Raw genomic sequence first — 17,364 nt, forward strand, 5'->3', positions numbered from 1 at the left:
CATCATCCAGGCCTTGCTCTTCTCCCCATCACCCTGCATCCGGGTCTTGCCCCGTTGAGAGCTTCATGCAGGCTAAATGTCGGTTTGAAAAATCGGATTCTGATGAAAGATTGTTGCCTGCCTCTTTACTTGGACTTTTGAGATGGAGCCTGTTATTATTTGATTTTGTTCAGGGACACCTTCAAAAGAAGGTGTGGTGGGGTGGGGGAAGCCAATTTATCACTGAGAGTGAGACAGTCAGAGAGGCAGGTTTCATTTGGGGCTTTGTGTAAAACTTGGCAGAGTGCTTTGAAACGTTTTCACCAGCAGGCGGTCAGCAGCATGATGCCCACTCATACTAAGCACAGCACCTATGCCAGAATACAGCAACAGCTGGCTTGAAGCAAATTCATGATGGGAAAATTAGGCCGGAGGAGTGAGAGGTAAATTAGTAGGTAATTATGCTCTTAACACAGCAAGAGTTTCTATAACAAATCCTTTAACCAGGCAATCCCTGGTGACTTTTAAATAAAATTCTACTTTTTTTTTTCCAGGCTATGGGAAGAACTTAATAAGATGACCATGTTTAAACCAGATGCATTTCAGGGGTGGCTTTCCTCCTGGAAACCACTAATCTTCTTTCTGTCTCTGTGGATTGGCTATTCTGGGCATCTCATAGAAATGGAATCACATGTGGCCTTTTGTGTCTGGCTTCTTTCACTTAGCATATTTTCAAGGTCAATCCATGTATCAGAACTTCATTCCTTTTTATGGATGAATGATCATCTTCTATTGTATGGATATATCAAGTTTTAATTATACATTCTTCAATTGATAGATATTTGGATTGTTTCTACTTTTTGGCTATTATGAATAATACTGCTATGAACATTTGTGTATACATTTCTGCGTGGAAGTACATGTTCTCATTTCTCTTGGGTATATATCTAGGAGTGGTATGTACCTGGGTCCTATGGTAACTTCATGTTTAACTTTTTGAGAAACCGTCAGACTGGTTTCCATGCAGCTGTAGCATTGTACATTCCCACAAACAATGTCTGAGGGTTCCAGCTTCTCCACATCCTTGCGAACGCTCCTCATCATCTTTTTGTTTCAGTCATCCTAGAGACTGTGAAATGGTATCTCCTTGTGGTTTAGATTTTTATTTCCTTAATGCACACCTGGAATTTAAACTCAAGTCTCAATTCCCAAGTCCCTGCTTTGCCCACAATACCAAAAAACAAAGAGAAGTGATGATGTGGGGAAAGGGAATCTTCTACCATTCCCTCCTACTGTGTCTAGGGAGAGAGGGATTTGTTCAGATTCGCTGTATGAAAACTCTGTCGGACATAATGCAAGTGTGGGACAGTCTGTTATAGATGATACAAAAAGCTCAGGCCAAAATAGACTTTAAAAGGTGAGGGCAGAGAGGATGACATGGAAATGTGGAACCAGTTCGTTTAAGGCACAATAGTAAAAAGCAAAACAAAACCCATCATAGTACCAGACAGATAATAGACATTCATATTGCCAACAGAGCTAACAAGACAGTGATTTTCAGGGCATGTGCCTACCACTCCCTCCCTCCAGCCCTTGCGGGGAAGGCTCCCTGATGTAGGGCCACTATCCCTGCTTGAGTTGTGTCTAGTCCCTCAGGGTTGTGGGGGCAAAATCAGCACTGAGTACCACCACTCTCATGGCTGATAATTCCAGAATAAGGCATTTCATCATTATAGAAGTGAATAGGCCGGGCGCGGTGGCTCAAGCCTGTAATCCCAGCACTTTGGGAGGCCGAGACCGGCGGATCACGAGGTCAGGAGATCGAGACCATCCTGGCTAACCCAGTGAAACCCCGTCTCTACTAAAAAATACAAAAAAAAACTAGCCGGGCGAGGCGGCGGGCGCCTGTAGTCCCAGCTACTCGGGAGGCTGAGGCAGGAGAATGGCGTGAACCCGGGAGGCGGAGCTTGCAGTGAGCTGAGATCCGGCCACTGCACTCCAGCCTGGGCGACAGACCGAGACTCCGTCTCAAAAAAAAAAAAAAAAAAAAAAAAAAAAAAAAAAAAAAAAAAAAGAAGTGAATTACCAGTCAATTCAAGTCTTTTTCAAAGGGCAAGTACCATGGTTTTTAACCTTCAAATCCTCAGTGCCTGGCATATAATAGGCTTTCGATAAATGTTTGTTGAATTCATCCACCCATCTATCTATCCATCTAGTCAACAAATATTTATTGAGCAACTACTTTGTGCCAGGCACTGTCATGGCCTTCAAGGACACAGTAGTGAATAAAACAACTAAAAATTCCCTACCTGCATAACACTTACAATCTAGTGGATGAATGAACAAAGTCAACAAGTTTGTGTTTCAAACAATGAATTTGGAGAGAATTTGTAAGCTTTATGTGCTACATAAAATAAGGGATGATTGTCACAAACAAGTAGCAACACCACTTATGTGGTGGCGTTGATTATGTGCTATTCACTGTTCTAATACAATATAATAGCAATTTGAATCTCACCATAAACCTATTCGGTGGGAGTTATTATTATCATCTCTATTTTGTAGATGAGAAAACTGAGGCACAGAGAGGTTAAGTAACTTGTCCAGAATCACATAGCTAGCAAGTGGTAAAGCCAGAATCTGAACCCAGGCAAGTGGCTGCAGTGCTTTTGATCTTGACTGCGATGCTATGGTCCTTCTCAATGCACAGTGGATATGAATTTGGCATGAGTTGGATTTTTGTGCTCTGAGGCCTGGCTGCCACAGCTTTTATTCATTGGGTCCATTCTTCTTGGCGCATGCCTGTGAAATTTGGGTTGGCCACAAGCTAGCCAGCCCATTAGAGTGGATACAAGAACAGTTTTTCAGGACCCACTCTGTCATCTGTCTGTCCCCATAGGGCTGTCCTCAGCGTGGGTGGCTCATGACCTCATGCCCTTGAAGCTGATCTTCCCAGAGTATACTCCTTCTAGCCCTCTTGATGCCCTTCTCCTAGGTGACTTTGTGGGAATCTGCACCCACCCCTGGCAGCCCCTGAGCAACCTCTTGGTTGTGGCAAGGGCTTGAGAGTCAGGAACCTGGCTCCCCAAGCTCAGAGCCACTGCTTCCCATGTGTTTTAATTTTGGGTCTTTATAATAGAGGTTGCCCCTTCAACGATTAGGAGAGACACAAGATGGAAATAAAGGTTTTATTACTTACAGGTCTTGGGAAGTTCACGGCATGCCTAGAGCCCCTCCCCCTAACAGAGAGGGAATGATCAGGGGGCACATGAAGAAAGAGAAAGTGGGGGGCCACCTATGGGTCAGGGCCTTTATTGAGGCCCAGGGTGTTATCCATGCACATTTCCCATAGGGAATTTTAATTGGTGGGTTTAAATGCAAAAGAGCAAGCAGACACAAGTTCCAGGAGGTCACGCTGTGACTGAGAGGGGGTCACTGTGGCATATCTGCAGTCTATGGTGGGGGTGAGAGTTTGCGGGCTGAATAGGTTGTCTTTCGCTGTCCCGTGGGGAGGTGAGCACCAGGGAGCAGCTGTGTATGGCATTGAAGGATGGAGGGAAGTGTAGCAGGAGAGACTGTGTCAAGGATAACTGAGCCCTGCTTCTGGTGTGAGAAAGGTAAGCTTATATTTAAAACAGATGCCAAGGGTGGGTCACTTGAGGTCAGGAGTTCGAGACCAGCCTGGGCAACATGGTGAAACCCCGTGTCTACTAAAAATACAAAAATTAGCCAGGCATGGTGATGGGCACCTGTAATCCCAGTTACTCAGGAGGCTGAGGCAGGAGAATCGCTTGAATCCAGGAAGTGGAGGTTGCAGTGAGCCCAGATTACACCACTGCACTCTAGCCTGGGCAACAGAGCAAGACTCCATATAAAAAAACAAACAAACAAACAAAAACAAAACCAACAACAAAAACCAAAATGGATCCTGAGGCAGCATAAATGATAACAATTCACTACATTGTGCCCAGCCCCGTCAGCATCCCCACTGTGGGGCAGAGAGGGAGGTAGGCAGAGAGTGACTAGAGTTTGGTCACATTTACTCCCTGGCCCTGGTGAGTTGTGAATGTCCTTTGAGTTTCTTTGCAAAAGGCAAAGCGGCCCACCCAAGGCTGGTCTCAGCATCTTTGGCTCAGAAGCTGGTAGTGCCCCCAAGCAGGAGCCAGGGGCGAGGCCTCAGGAGCTGGAGAAATGCACCAAGAACTCTCAGAATCTAAGAATCTAGGCCACTAGAATGTTCTGCTAATCAGAAAGCCGATAAGACTTGGTGTGCTTCGCTCACGGCTCTACCCAACCTACTGCTTATACTGGGGCCTTGCACACAACAGGCCCTCACAAAATACCTGCTGAATGAAAAGGCTAACAAGTAGATCCTATCTAGTCCAATCTTCTTCTTTTCTAGGAAGGAGAAACTGAAACCTAGCAAGGGGAAGTGACTCGGCTAAGCTAGTATTTGTAGACAATAAATAGGAGAACCAGACAACCAGGCCAGGCCACCACTGTGTGCTTTAAAAGCATGGTTCTTTCCAGGGCACCAGGTGGTGGCCCCAGGCGGTGGAGGTTGGCGGGATGCCTCTCCTGCTGGCATCCACGTTCAAAGTCCCTGTCCCCACCCTTGCTCTCCAGGAACACCTGCTAATTCGCAGCCCAAATGAGTAGTGGGGAGGCAGAGAGGAGCCAGTTCACCTTTACAGTTAGAAGGGCTTTCATGAGTGGAGGGGAAAGAAGAAGAGTGGAAAAGGGGGAATAATAGCAGTAATAGTAATGGCTATGATATTTTTGAGGACCTACTTCTAGCCAAGTGCTGCACTTGTATTATGTTTGGTTCTTCATCATTTCTAAGATATATGATTGTCTGTGGTTAGATGGTACTGGGTGCTGCTTTAAACAAAGCAAATAAGGGGAGCTCTTTTCTTTTCCTTTGCCTTGCTTTGCTTTGCTTACTCTTGCTTTCTCTTGCCCTGTTGCCCAGGCTGCTGTGCAGTGGTGCGATCTCAGCTCACTGCAACATCCACCTCCAGGGTTCAAGCGATTCTCCTGCCTCAGCCTCCCAAATAGCTGGGATAACAGGCACCTGCCACTATGCATGGCTAATTTTTTTTTGTAGTTTTAGTAGAGATGGGGTTTCACCATGTTGGCCAGGATGGTCTTGATCTCCTGACCTCAAGTGATCCACCCACCTCGGCCTCCCAAAGTACTAGGATTACAGGCGTGAGCCACCGTGCCTGGCCTGGAAACTTTCTAAATAGAATTTAAAAAAATATATGGGTAGGTCCAGGAACCCCAGACATGACCTCAGCTGTCTAGTGCACAGCATAGCAGCGGCTAGCAAAGCTCCCATTGCCTGAATCATGGGCTGTCCATGGTCCTGGGGCACACAGCCACAGCACAAGCTTTTGGCCCTGGAGAGCCTCCTATGAAAGGGAGCACCTGACCTGTACAACCATACCACATGCAACTGAGTAGCTTTCTCTCATACTCCAAACCAGGTGGATAAGCGAGAGCTACCTTCCAGCACTGTAAACTGCCCATGGGAACCTCCCACCAACTTGCCTCCATGACACCCAGGGTTAAAGCTGATAAGGTCTCTGTCAGCCTGGTCTTTGATTTAGAGGAGAAGAGTGCCCTGGTCTATAGTTCATTGAAATGTGATGAAAGGGTCTCCTTAGCATGGAACACAGCAGACATTCAGCACATGTGAGTTCCTTTTCTACCCCTAATCCTCAAACCAATGTCTACTTCCAAGAAAGATGATAGCCTTGCATCTTCTTCTCCCAGGGAATTAGCAATTTAATTGATGAGTCTTAGAAATCATAGCCTAAAGCCTCAAAGAAATGCATTTCAAAGATAATTAGGGAATATAATAAAAATCACTGAATGGTACACTTAAGAAAAATTGAAATGTCCCGACATTTTTCTGCTGATACATGAGAGAATCTGAATAAAAGTCTTCCCCAATTTGCTAACAATTCTTGTTACTGGAAAGGGGTCTCGATCCAGACTCCAAAAGCGGGTTCTTAGATATTGCACAAGAAAGAACTTCGGGTGAGTCCATAGAGTAAAATGAAAGCAAATTTATTAAGTAAGTAAAGAAGCAAAAGGGTGGCTACTCCATAGACAGAGCAGCCCCAAGGGCTGCCGGTTGGCTATTTTTATGGTTATTTCTTGGTTATATGCAAAACAGGGGTGGATTATTCATGAGTTTTCCAGGAAAGGGGCAGGCAATTCATGGACTGGAAGGTCCTTTTTTAGATCATATAGGCTAACTTCCTGATGTAGCCAAGGCATTTGGATATTGTCATGGCACTGGTGGGAGTGTCTTTTGGCATGTTAATGCATTATAATTAGCATATAACGAGCAGTAAGGACAACCAGAGGTCATTTTCATAACCATCTTGGAGATGGTTTTGGGTGACCTCTTTACTGCATCCTGTTTTGTCAGCAGAGTGTTAATGACCTATCTTGTGCTGACCTCCTATGTCATCCTGTGGCTAAGAATGCCTAATCTCTGGTGATTGCAACCCAGCAGGTCTCAGCCTCATTTTAGCAGCCCCTGTTCAAGATGGAGTCACTCTGGTTCACATGCTTCTGACATTCTGAAGGTGTGGATGATATTACTGATAATAAATTGTGAAGCTGCAAGGAACTTCTCTAAAGTATCAATGATTTAAAAAACCATCAAAATTTGACTAAAAAAAGTAATTAGGAGAGACGCTTAGGGACAGACAAGCTTTCAGAAGGGAGGGCCTTCAAGACTCCAGAAATGGAAGAGCTTTACTTACTTCAAAGTGACAAGAGCTTTCTGAATTAGCCACCTTTTCTGGAGAAAGGCAAACTTGGGATGAGGCAGGTGTATTAGTCCATTCTCATGCTGCTATAAAGAACTATCTGAGACTGGGCAATTTAAAAAGAAAAGAGGTTTAGTTGGCTCACAGTTCCACAGGCTGTACAGGAGGCATGGCTGGGGAGGCCTCAGGAAATGTACACTCATGGCAGAAGGGCAAAGGGGAAGCAAGCACGTATTCACATGGCAGTAGGAGAGAGAAATTGAAGAGGGATGTGCTACACACTTTTAAACAACCAGATCTTGTGAGAACTCACTCACTATCATGAGAACAGCAAGGCAGAAATCCAATCCCATGATCCAATCACCTCCCACCGGGTCCCTCCTCCAACATGTACGGATTACAATTTGACATGAGATTTGTGTGGGGACACAGAGCTAAACCATATCAGCAGGGTGTTGGAGAAGGTGTACCATCCAGCCGGATGGATGTAAAGGCAAGTTCAATTGGTGCATCTTTTTTCAGAAGAGGTTGGGTTGTCCTCTGCTTCTGTCTGTGGCAGGGCAGGGCTGGCCTCTTGTACAGGGAGATTGAGGTCCAGGGAGATGCCTGAGCAGTGCCTGGACAGAATACCCTGACCTGCCTTTGTCAGCCTCATGGAGTTCAGTTACACCCCTGCATGTGCCCTGTGTGAAGGCTGGCGACAGAGAGAAGGGAGCAGGGAGGCAGTTATTTGGGAGCTTGAGTTGTGGAAGGGCAGTGGTGACTTTTGGCACCAGGATAAAGGAATGGGGTCTGTTTCTATGGCGGAGTTTTGTTGTTTTGTTACTATCTGGACCAGGAAGAGGAGGAGGAGGAAGAGGAGGAGAGCACTGATAATTTCCTGTAGTGAATGTCCACTAGATGGGGTGAGAAGAAACCCTGGAATGCTTGAGATGAACACTTTTATCACTGGTGGGATGGGGACTCGGAGTAGATTAAATTTGATTTTAGAAAAGTACTGTCATGTTTTCTTGGTTGGGGTAAAACTGAAATCACTTCAGATACATCTACCAGCATATTTAAGTATAATATAATCATATCTATCTATATCCTTTAAAAAAAAAGATATAGCCAAAACCCTTTTATCTGATGCTGTCACTGCTGGTTAATTTTAAAGAGCAGGTTAAGAGAGTAGTTATAAAAATTATATAGTCATACTTTAAACATTTTATTCTAATTTATAATATATAAACACATATTAATCTGACTTTTTCCCTACTTTTTATTGTGGAAAATCTTAAACATATACAAAAATTAGGCAGAATAGTATAATAAATCCCCATGGGCCCCTCATTCAGCTTCAAAAATTACCAAATCACAGCCAAGCTTGTTTCATCTGTATCTGCCCTCCCACCATTATCACTTTTTTTTTTTTCGAGACAGACTTCCACTCTTGTCACCCAGCCTGGAGTGCAGTGGTGTGATCTTGGCTCACTGCAACCTCCACTTTGCAGGTTCAAGCAATTCTCCTGCCTCAGCCTCCCAAATAGCTGGGGTTACAGGTGTGCACCACCATGCCTCGCTAATTTTGTTTTTTTTTTTTTCCAGTAGAGATGGGGTTTCACCATGTTGGTTGGGCTGGTCTTGAACTCCTGACCTCAAGTGATCCCATCTTCACCTCCCAAAGTGCTGGGATTACAGGTGTGAGCCACCTCACCCGGCCTCCATTATTACTTTGAAGCCAATCTCAGATGTAATTTTACTCATTCCCTAATATTTCACCTGCATCTCTAAAAGGTAAAAATTCAAACAAATGAATGTAATAACATTATTATTGCATCACAAAATGCATCATTGAATCTTTAAGCTCATAGGTAACGGTGGATGAACTTTTAATGTGGTACTAAGGCTCTTGTTTTATGAGGATGCATCAGCTAATTGGAGTCCCGTATTACTTTCAGTCAAAACCATACCTGTAATGAGTAGTCTACAATTTGCAGTTTACATTTCTTTCCTGAAGTTGGACTGATAAATACTTTGCAAGATATCTGAGAGTAGAAACCTCCCCAGATCACTCCTGCCTGCCATCTTTCACAGTCACCTCATTTATTTTGACACCATTTTGGTTTTTGGTAAAGACTCACTTATATTGAGTATTTCCAAAGAATTTCCCTCAGCTGGCAGAGAACTGACTCTTATTTTGTATTCATACTCAGTTAGTTCTTTCGTAGGATTTAGTTATGAATAAAAAATAACAAATGCAACTTGGGTAACCAGGCTTGGCGACAAATACAATTGCCTCCTGCTAAGCCCCCTACTCAACTTGTAGGAGAAGGGTCTTGGAATGCCAGAGAGTGGGCCATGCTCATCACATGGTGTATTTTCTGGAGGGACTAAGCAGCACACGATGTGGTAAGTCTGTTAAGTGAAGACCCATTAAGTGAGCGTCTTCTGGGTATTTTGGAGATCTTTCTATTAGGACAAATGGATCCACATTATTCTCTTAACAGACTGCACCACATCCATTATATAGACATATCATATGTCACTTAACCCATATGTTTCTTACTGGTAGATATACAAATTGTTCCTAGTTTTTGTCTGTTCACTTTGCTTTTTTGCTAATGCATACAATGCATCAATGAGCTTCCTTATTCATATCCCTTAGTGTATTTTAACCAGTATAGGACACATTTATTAGTGTGGAATTGTTGGGTTAAACAAAAGATACGTGTATTTAAAATTATTATTGCTATTACCAAATTGTTCTCCAAAAGTGTTGCACTAATGTGTACTCCCACCAACAGTATTTGAAGGTATGTATGGTACACACACTTGTCAACTCTTACCAAACATTTTAATCAGTACCAGTCTGATAAATAAAAAGTGGCATCTTCCCGTTGCTTTTATTTTAATATGCTTAATTATGACAAACTTTAGGATTTTTCATTTGCTTAATGAGTATCTGCATTTCCTGTTCTATGAACTGTGAGTTCATAGCTCTGCTTGTCTTTTTGAATAGATTTCTGGAACTCCGTTTAATTTAGCAATATTTTCCCTCTGCCTTTTTACGTGTGACATGCATGAACGATGGGGCTGAGATGGCTAACTGCTCATCAGAAATGTGCGCTCTGCATTCTGGTGTGTAGAATTGTCCCTGGGAAGAAGCATCTAGAGAGGGACTACATTTCTCAGCCCTGTTTAGGACAGATACGGCCATGTGAATGAGTTCTAGCCAAGGGACTGTGCGCACAGATGACATACACTACTGCCAAGCCTAGCCCATGGGAACTTCCAACGAATTGCCTTCATGACACCTGGGGTTAGAGCTGGTAAGACCTCTGTCAGCTTGGTCTTTGAATGATTTAGAGGATAGGGTTACTTGTTCTGTTGTTAACAGAAAGCACTGGACTTGAACCATCATACATTTTAGGTCTTTTTTTTTTTTTTTTTTAAATGTAATAGTAGTTCCCCTATCCTAACTAGTACACAAAATACCCATGCAGTAGCCTATTTAACTTACATGCTAAATATGTTTAGTATTCATTTTTTGACCTTTCACATGGGATTTTTCTAAATGTACAGACTTACAAAACTTTACAAGGTCGATATTTTTAATGACTTTTGGGTTTTGTGTTATGCATATAGAGACTCTCTCTAGCCTAAGATTATTTTTAAAGTCATCTGTGTATCTTTCTGGAACTTTTAAGGTTTACATTTTACATTTAAATTTTTGCTTTATCTGTAATTTTTTTTAGTGTAAGGTGTGAAATGGGTTTCCAGCTTAGTTCTTTTGCAGCCCCAATGGTTAAGCAGTTCTTCCCATTTTGTGTATTGAATAATTTATTTTTTTATTACTGATTCGAATTATACCTTTTTGGTATACCCAATTCCAATATGCATTTGGGTTTATATCTGGACTCTCTCTAGTGAATCTGTCTGTGCCAAATTGCACTTTACCAAATTGTTTTAGTTATTGTAGATTTACAATAAATACATTTAAATATCTGATGAGGAAGTCCATCTGCCCACTTTCATTTTTCTCCATCATTTTTCCTAGATATTCTCGTATATTTGCTTTTCCAGAGAAACTTTAGAATAAGTTTGCATAGCCAAAATAAATTATGCTGATACTTTAACAAGGATTGCTTTGAATGAGGAAAACCAAAATTTCTACAACACTGAAATTTTGTATTCAAGAATGTGTCTTTTATTCAAGTATGATTAAAATTCCTAAGTGGCAGTTTAAAGTTTTTTTTTATAGAGATCCTGCACAGTTCTTGTGAAATTTATTCTTGGATGTTTTTTCTTTTTCTCGTATTATAAATGGTACTTTTTCTTCCAGTATATTCTCTTAACTGGTGGTTGTTTATATAAGAAGAAGCCACCCAAGTCAATTCTCTTTTTGTTTCTAAAGTTTTTTAGTTGATTTAGATACGTAATCATATAATCTGCAAATTATATTAAATTTGCTTCCTCCTTTCTAATACATTTACCTCTTATTTTTCTCCTTATCTAATTGCATTGGCTTGCACTTCCAGAACAATGCTGCATGATAATGTTGGTGGTGCCTTCCTGTTCCTAAAGACCATTAGAGGAGTCCTAAGTCATCTGTTGCCTGCCATCAAACCCTCTCAGAGGAAGGAGGGGGGAGTTTGCTATGAGAGGCCTCTTAGGAGAGGCAGTGATCCTCTTTAGAAGGTTCCTCCCTGACCCTTCTCTTTACAATAGTGGCCCTGGCCGCCCCACACTTCCTGAACCTCACCTGCTTATCTCCTGCCCATAACACTATGCTATGTTGTGCGATTCATTCACTGTCTGTTTCCCCCACTAGAAAGTAAGCTCTTCCAGGGCAGGGATGTGGCCTTTTGTTCACTGCAGCTTCCCTCTAGCTTAGGGACCTGCCTATCACACAGGAAACAAACACAGGAATCAAGATGTGTTCTAGGTGACACAATCACAGATAGCCTTAGGTGACCTCGCACAACGCGTGTTCTTTCTGATAACTGCCTCATATTTTCACAGTACTTCCTGTTAACAAAGCCTTTTCATATACACTGTCTTGCTTTCCCTTCTTAACAAAAGCCCTGCAAAGATTTCCTTTTTCATTGTCATTTCACATATATGGAAAAGGAGGTTCAAAGAGATTCAGCAACTGCCTCAAGATTGCCCAGCTAATAAATGCAAAGCAGGATGATATCAGAGTCTTCTGGTTCTTTCTGTTGGGCTATGCTGCTTTTCACTGACCACCCTTAAGATCTCCCATCTTGATAATAAAACGTGACTTTTTTGGCTGCTAGCTGAAGGGGAGGAAGAGAGTGAATGGGAGAATTTCATCCCCCGGAAAGTGCGATTGATTTTGCCCCTGTCAGCAAAGAGTAGGACAGTGGGAAGGTGGGGCAGGGTTTGGGGTAGGGAGGGTAGCAGTGTGGGAGGAGCAGAATGTGCAGCAGCCGGGGTGTTTCTCAGCTCTTTATCCAGATCCACAGGCCTTGGCTGTTGCTTCTTGGAACTGCTGGGAACAGTCACTCAACTTTGGTCTAGAGGTGGAGACTAGACCTCTTTGTTGGTGACCATGTGGAGGGTGACTCAGAGCCCTGGGGCCTCGGCCACTGGCTGCTTGGTAGCCCTGCCTGAACACACCACTCCTTTCTAGCCACTTCGGGATGTCCAAAGCACAGAACAAGAGCACCCAGTCCTTATCCTCAGGGGTTCAGTTCTGAAGGGAGAGAAATAATTTAGTACCTACTGTGGTGCCAGGCCTGGTGCTTGGCCCCCTCACATGCATTCATTATTTCCTTTAATCTGAACTAGGACTCAAGAGTTAGCTATAATGACATCCATGAATTGACTCTCAGCCAGGTGGAGGGTCACAAGGTCCAACCTTCACCAGTGTCACAACTGGAATTCCAGCCCTGGGGACCCCCAGGCTCAAGTTTCTTTCATGGTGCCTTAAAGGTGACTTGGAGGAGGTGCTGTGAATGGCCCCTAGGGAAGGCAAGGAGGCCGGAGACCTCAGGCTCCAAGAGGGATGGGTGAACAGTTTGGCCTGGCGGTAAGGAGAGATGAGAGGGATTAAGCGTAGGCTTTGCATTAAAGGGTAACTTCTGAGTCAGCAACACCGAAGGCCCCTGAAGGCTGACCTTGGCGAAATAGTGATGTCAGTAACATTTAGCTACTGTTTCACCCCCTCCCAGAGCCCAGACTGAATTCTGATCCTATGAAGCTCTGTAGTCAGCTGCAGGTCCACTCTTTGTCCCCATCACTTCTCTTATTCTCCCCTCACACCATGTCAGGTTCCCCCTCCTCTGCCTCCGTGATTATTGATGCTATGTAAGGCATTCTCAGAGACCCCCAAAGCCTTCCTGGCTATCTGCAGAGGAGGAGTCATTAATGGGGAAATTCTGGTAGGAGGATCTCCCAGCACCCCTCATTGTCTCTATCTACTGAGCCTACACTGGTGGTCCATAGGTTCAGGAAGACAGAGAGGCCTGTGGTGGCTTTTCCCATCCCTGGCCCCGGTACAAGGCCTTTCAGTGTCATTGACTCCCCTCTAAACAAGCAAAGTAGAGCAGCAGCCCCATATGACAGCCTGCACTGGGCGACTCGATTTCACTATCGGAATGGAAAATCTTCAGGGACTGGCCCCCACCCACCCACATCTCCATTAGTAGCTCCTTAAAACGCAATCCAATATCCTGGTGAATATCACTTTGAAACCAAATCTGGTGTCCCTTGCTTTGCCTTAATCCCTGTAAACCTCCTGCCATGGCTCAAAGCTGACCCAGCACTGGCCTCCTGCGGCTAGATCCTAAAACGACTTGGCTTGAGTGGCAGGGTGAAAATGAACATGGTAGCTCATACTTACAGAGTGGACAAAAATGGACTAAATCTGAGGCCACTGCCCTTTAGGAATCTGACTTCCCTTCAACTGCAGGTGACAAGCAATCTGCAAATAGGTACACCCTCAGCAAGCAAGAACAATTCTTAGTCAAGAATAATACTGACATGGAAGGAGGGGCTTCCGAGTTGGAAGACGGGGTTATAAATCGCATAACAAGGTTGAGGAAGCCAGGTCCCCTCAAACTTTCCTGAGGCCAAGCACATCATTAACTCTCTAATCCCAGTTGGTTTCATCCCAGCTCTTTCATCTGTCCCCAAAGAACAAGAGTGCCAGGTTGCCAAGACAGGGACCTATCAGATGGTCTCATCAAGGCAGCATGTAGTGCACTTGCACACACACGCACGCACACACACGCACACACTCCCTGCCTCTCACTTCCCCAGTCAACAGTCTTTTACTTCTAAGAGAAATTGACAACCTGAGAGGCTCAACGAGCTCAGCTAGCTCCATGAAATTCCTCCAAAAGAACAGGGTTCCAAAGATCTGGACACAGCGTCCCCAGTGACCTTCACAAATACTTGGCTCACTTCTGTTACCACTTTACACTCTGCCTAAGAACTTGAAATAGTGCTCCCTTCGGTCACCCCAACCTTCTGTCTGCTATTCAAGATCACTCTCCAGGTCACCATTGCTTTGCAATTTCCCTCCTCTCCTTTATGTGTTTGTGTGTCGTCTCTCCCTCCCTCTCCCATTCCCTCATGCCCTCATTCTCTCTCTCTCCCTGCCCGCCTTCCTCCCTTCCCCTCTCAGTCTGTCTCTCTCTACCTCTCTTTCTCCCCCTCCCTCATTCTCTCTCCCTGTCCTCCCCTTCCCACCTCTCCTCCCTCCCCCTCTCATGTTTCTCCCCCACTTTCCCTCCCCCCAGTCTGTTTGTCTCTCTCTTTTCTCTGTCTCTCCCTTCTCTCTTTCTGTCTCTCCCTCTCTCTTTCTCTCTCCCTGTCCCTCTCTCTCCCTGTTGCTCTCTCCCCTCTCTTTCTGTTTCTCCCTGTGTCTCTCTCTTTCTCTGTCTCCCTGTCACTCTCTTTCTCCCTGTCTCTGCCAGTCTCTCTATCTCCCCCTCATTCTCTCTGTCTCTCTGTTCCCCCTCTATCCCCACTGCTCCTCATATTTCTCCCTCTTTTTCTTTTTCTCCACTAGTCTGTCTCTCTTTTCTCTCTCTCCCTTTCTCTCTCCCTGCTGTCATTCTGTCTTCCCCTTCCTCTCTCATTCTTTCCCTCCCTCTCTCCCCCTCCCTCTCTTCCCTCTCTCATTCTCTCCCTCCCTCTCTTCCCCTCCCTCTCTCATTCTCTCTCTCCCCTTTCTTCTCTCATTCTCTCTCTCCCCTTTCCTCTCTCATTCTCTCCCTCCCTCTCTCCCCTTCCTCTCTAATTTTCTCCCTCCCTCTCTTCCCTTCCATCTCTCATTCTCTTCCTCCCTTATCCTCTCCGTCCCTCATTCTCTCCCTCCCTCTCCCCGCTCCCTCTCTCATTTTCTCTTTCTCTCTCTCCTCTGCCTCTCTCTCTCTCTCTCTCTGTCACTGTCTCCCATCTTCTATCCCCTCACTTTCCCTCTACTCGAGAAAGACCATTCTATATGTTTGTCCTGTGCCTGTGCAATATGACTCATCCCTCCAGCCTAAGCCCAGTTTGGTTTTAACTTTTTCCTGAGATCTCTTATGCCCAGACCTTTCTCTCAGAGTGCCAGAGGCATTTAAAAAATGACAATACCCTCCTTTTTTCCTGTTGTCATTTCTTTCTTTCTTTTATTTTTATTTTTTATTTTTTTTTGAGACGGAGTCTCGCTCTGTTGCCCAGGCTGGAGTGCAATGGCGTGATCTTGGCTCACTGCAAGCTCCTCCTCCCAGGTTTACACCATTCTCCTGCCTCAGCCTCCCAAGTAGCTGGGACTACAGGTGCCCGCCACCATGCCCAGCTAGTTTTTTGTATTTTTTTTTGGTAGAGATGGGGTTTCACCTTGTTAGCCAGGATGGTCTCGATCTCCTGACCTTGTGATCTGCCCGTCTCGGCCTCCCAAAGTGCTGGGATTACAGGCTTGAGCCACCGCGCCTGGCCTTATTTTTTGTTTTATTTTTTTGAGACAGAATCTCGCTCTGTTGCCAGACTGGAGCACGGTGGCACAATCTTGGCTCACTGCAACCTCTGCCTCCTGGGTTCAAGCGATTCTTGAGCCTCAGCCTCCCGAGTAGCTGGGATTACAGGTGTACCACCACGCCTGGCTAATTTTTGTATTTTTAGTAGAGAGAGGGTTTCATCATGTTGGCAAGGCTGGTCTCGAACTCTTGACCTCAAGTCATCTGCCTGCCTTGGCTTCCCAGATTGCTAGGATTACAGGCATGAGCCACTGCGCTAGGCCTATTGTTTCTTTAGTGCCTTGTTCTGTGGGCACTGATTCTTTCTCCCTAATGAGATTATAAACTCCGTGAGGACATGTGTTTTTCTCTGTTATCCCCTGGGGTATCCACGCCAGACTTGGCCATATGTAGGGCCTCAAGAAATAATGAATACTTAATTGAGGATTTTGGTTTCCTATTTCAAAAAATAACTCCTCGTTGCTTAAAAAAAGCTAAAGAAAGTGAAGCAGAAGCAATGTAATCAGGAAGCATTTGGATGTTTTTCGCAAGATGTTCTAAGAGTGCTGCGTGTGTGTGTGTGTGTGTGTGTGTTGTGTGCATGGATATGCTTGCTCTCATAGGTATACATGTGTTACTTTGAATCCAAGACAAGATTAGGCTTATTAAGATGTTAGCTGACCACCTGCATATGGGTGCATCCACAGAGTCCTTAAATTGTCCTCATTTGAGATGCTTTTCTTCCTTTGCACATTGTAACAAACCCACAGTCATGTCGGGGAGCTGAGGCTGGAATGCCTAATGAGCTGTGGATGAAGAAATGATGTGATAGTATCTTCCAGATTGTAATTAACATGAGGCCCCTATAATGCCCTATTAGAGCTGCATCTTCTTGCTGACAAGTAATTCCCCAAAATAATCACTTGTCTTTCAACAACTTGATGAAAGAACTAATTGTGCAGAGCTTCTGCCTGGAAAGGCCACCCGGAGCAATTTGGGGCCAATTACATGGGAACTGGTAGCTGCTGGGCACAATTACCTGGACTTGAATACATGGTGAGTGAGATGGAGTGTGGGGAATGAGGCTTTGGCCAGGCATTCAGACAGCACCTGCCCAGGGCTGCCAGCTTCCTGGTGGAGTTTTTGCAGAACTAACATGTTGCTCTGGAGAAGAAGAATAAAGTGCTTATCAGGAACACTTGAAAGACTGGCTGGGCGCGGTGGTTCACACATGTAAGTTCAACACTTTGGGAAGCCAAAGTGGGCGGATCACTTGAGGTCAGGAGTTTGAGACCAGCCTGGCCAACATGGTGAAACCCTGTTTCTAGTAAAAGTACAAAAAAAATTAGCTGGGTGTGGTGGCGCACAGCTGTAATCCCAGCTACTTGGATGGCTGAGACATGAGAATCCCTTGGAGATGGAGGTTGCAATGAGCCAAGATCATGCCACCGAACTCCAGCCTGGGTGAGACTCTGTCTCCCAAAAAAAAAAAAAAAAAGACTTGAACCATTTTTTCATAAATCATGCTAGTCAGGATTAACTACAGAAAAGATAGAAAAGTATAGGTAAACAATAAAACCACTACTAACATCTTGGTTAGTACAGTCACTATCACCACCACCACCACCACCACCACTATCATCATC

The 17,364-nt window shown here is 44.5% G+C and overlaps 1 protein-coding gene across 1 annotated transcript in view; it reads right to left on the minus strand.

Annotated features, from left to right (window-relative positions):
* The window catches only part of LOC126962253 (zinc finger protein 532-like), a 76,490-nt gene that overhangs the window by 47,333 nt on the left and 11,793 nt on the right, over positions 1-17,364 (minus strand).

Source organism: Macaca thibetana, chromosome 9 (assembly GCF_024542745.1).
Source record: "Macaca thibetana thibetana isolate TM-01 chromosome 9, ASM2454274v1, whole genome shotgun sequence".
In the NCBI taxonomy this organism is placed as follows: domain Eukaryota; kingdom Metazoa; phylum Chordata; class Mammalia; order Primates; family Cercopithecidae; genus Macaca; species Macaca thibetana.